Below are 3443 nucleotides of genomic sequence, written 5' to 3'. Positions count from 1 at the left end.
TATAACAGATTAAATACTCTTATACGTATAGTCACCAAAAAAAACTCTTATATATATAATTTTATTTTGCTAATTTTTATATGTTACTTTAATTTAGTAAGTAAATATTAACTTTATTTAAAAATAAATTAATAAGATCTATTCGAATATTTAAAGTAAAATAATAGAATATTATAAAAAATTATTTTAATTAATGTCTCTTTTAGTAATTTTTTATCTAAAAGTGATTTTGAATAGTATAATCCAAACAACATTTATTTTACTATAATCAATTTTGATATAAAGATTGCCAAACATAAATCACGTTAACACAAATTTATTTTTCATCAAAATCAAATTTACAAAATCAATTATATGCAAACTCCCATTTGCAAACTGAAATCCAAATACACACTTAGTCTTAGTGTACCTTAGCCTCTTCACTTCCTTGATGACATGATTCAATAATCCAGCACAAGTGGAAAGCGCGTGTTTGGTTTTACGGAAATCCTGAAAATTGAAAGATGGTCCGGCTAGTTTGCATCATCTGAGCTAGTTTATTCTTACCATAAAGTAAATCTCCTTTCAACCATCATTAGTTTTATTTGATCTGTTTTAAACTTTTAATTATCTAATTATAACACATAAATATAATCATTCAATTCAAATCTCGAGTACATGTTTGGAGACGCAACATTCTTGTAAATTGTAATCCTTCCTTTACGCTCGGAGGCTTTAGTTTGTAACAATTATGACCCTATGTCCCTAACTCAAGTAAGCATGGATCTTAGGAGATACCAATCAAGGTAAAGATCACACTCGAGAGGTACTATTGTTGTATCTAATCTGAGATTTATTTTACGAGCATAGGTAGTAAAAGGAAAATTCCAGATGAACAGTATTTTTTTAACAATATTTGTCAACATTTTGAATTAACATTTTATTTTTATATTATTAAAATTTAAAATTTAGTATTTAGAATTTAGAATTTATTTTTAGTATTGAGCATTGCTCAAATATTGACAAAAAATAATAAATTTTGTTTGTTTTATTTAATAATTATTCATAAAAAAATATCAAGAGAACTACTAATCATCATAGTAATCCAAGTCCGGTAGTTATGTGCTCATCATCAAAGTTGTCCGAGTAGGATTGGAGTGGTAGCCTTGCCAAGCCTTCGATCTTCTCTATTCTGTGAAAATAAATTGCCAAAAAATTAAAAGGTTTGAATTTCAAGCTCTAAGCTCCAATATATCACAACCATATTTCAATCGGCTTGTAGGTTCTCACAAGGGTGAGGATTTTGGCGTCCAATGCCTTCTCCTTGTACAATAAATCATTATCGTCTTAAACATGATTTCATTTCGACTTTATGAGGAACTTTATTCTCTTACAAGCATTATTGAAAACTTTTAACAATTTTGTTATCTCAACTTAGCTTTCCTTTATTGGACAGTAAATATGTTACATACTGTGGTCGAAGAATATTTTTTAGAAAGCCACTTCGATAAAGATATAAAAAACGTCTTTTTTTTTTAAAGATATTTTTTAAAATTTAAAATTTAATATATATAATCAATTAAATTGTGCTATTTTTATTAAAATTAGATCGGACAAATCAGTTTAACCAAAAAATTAATAAATTAAATTTTGAACCGGTATAAATTAATATTTTTTATAAAAATGACTACAATATTCCTATTATTAAAAATAACTAAAATACATATATATATATATTTGAAAATTCTAAATCCTAACCCTATGACAACAAAAAAAAAGAGCTAAAATTTAGGATTCTCAAAATTAATAAGAGTATTTTAGTCATTTTCTATAATAATAGGGGTATTGTAGTCATTTTTTATAAAAAATAATATTAATTTGGATTGATTCAAAATTTAATTCACCATTTTTTGGTCAAATTAATTTGTCTGATCTAATTGTGAAAAAAATAACACGATTTAATCGATTATATATGTTAAATTTTAATTATTAAAAAATTTAAAAAAAAAAGAGATTTTAAACGTCTTTATTGAAGTGGCTCCCTATTTTTTAATAAAAATAAAAATTATTTTTAATATCTCATATATTTGTTAATAAACTATATACAAATATTTTTTAAAATATATCACTTTTATTATATGAAAATAAGTTAGATACCTTTAAATGTGATTACGATAATTAACTAAGTATTATATATTTACATTTGATACTATCTCAATATAATAAAGATAGTTAATATTGCTATTAATATTATATGTAAAGAGTAATAGAAAATAGAATTTAAAATACTTATAAAATAAAAGAAGAAAAATAATTGTAATAAAAATATAAGGAGAAGAGTATTTGATTGTAACATAAAGAGGGAATAGATTTCTTATTACTTATCACAATATAATAGAAACTTATATATTTACTACTTTGATATATTAGAAGCGTATTAAGAGGGAGGAGAAAGTATAAAGAGAGGAAGAGGATTTTATTGCTATGTAAAAGCATACGATGATGCTTGCTATTTATACATGAAGAATGATACCACTTTCAACTTTCATTTATTTCCATTTGTCTTGTAAATGGATTCATTTAGTCTTGAGAATGAAATCCACCTAAGCCTTGCGTGGTCCATGGTCATCCACTTTTATCACAACACTCCCCCTTGGATGACCATTTAGGATTATTGCCTCGTTAAAATCTTACAAAAGAAAAACCCAGTGGAAAAAAACCTTAGTGAAGGAAAAAGAGTACAATATCCTTTAGTGATAGGGACTGCCTCATTAAAAACCTTGTCAAGAAAAATCCAATGGGAAAAAACCTGACTAAGGGAAAAAGAGTACAGTCTCCCCCTCTTGCCGACATCATTTAATGTCTCGAAATCGGCGCATTCCAATCTCATGTACCAATCTTTCAAAGGAGGATTTTGGGAGTGACTTTGTAAATAAATCTGCCAGATTGTCACTTGAACGGATCTGTTGGACATCAATTGTCCCTTGATTTTGAAGGTCATGAGTGAAGAAGAATTTGGGAGAAATATGCTTTGTTCTATCACCTTTGATGTATCCTCCCTTAAGTTGAGCAATGCATGCTGTATTATCTTCAAACAGGACAGTTGGAGCTATCTTATGATCAATCAGTCCACATGATAATAGAATATATTGAATCAGACTCCTCAGCCAAAAACACTCGCGACTAGCTTCATGAATCGCCAGTATTTCAGCATGATTAGAGGATGTTGCAGCAATCGTCTGTTTCGTGGACCTCCAAGATATAGCTGTACCACCATATGTGAACAGGTATCCTGTTTGAGATCTCCCTTTATGTGGATCAGACAAATATCCAGCATCCGCATAGCCAACTAATTGTGACTTGGATCCATAGGGATAAAACAATCCCATATCAACCGTCCCATGAAGATATCGAAAGATTTGTTTGATTCCACTCCAATGTCTTCTGGTTGGAGAGGAACTATA

Source organism: Arachis duranensis, chromosome 4, assembly GCF_000817695.3.
Source record: "Arachis duranensis cultivar V14167 chromosome 4, aradu.V14167.gnm2.J7QH, whole genome shotgun sequence".
NCBI classification, from domain to species: Eukaryota; Viridiplantae; Streptophyta; class Magnoliopsida; order Fabales; family Fabaceae; genus Arachis; species Arachis duranensis.
This window is presented reverse-complemented; position numbering follows the sequence as displayed.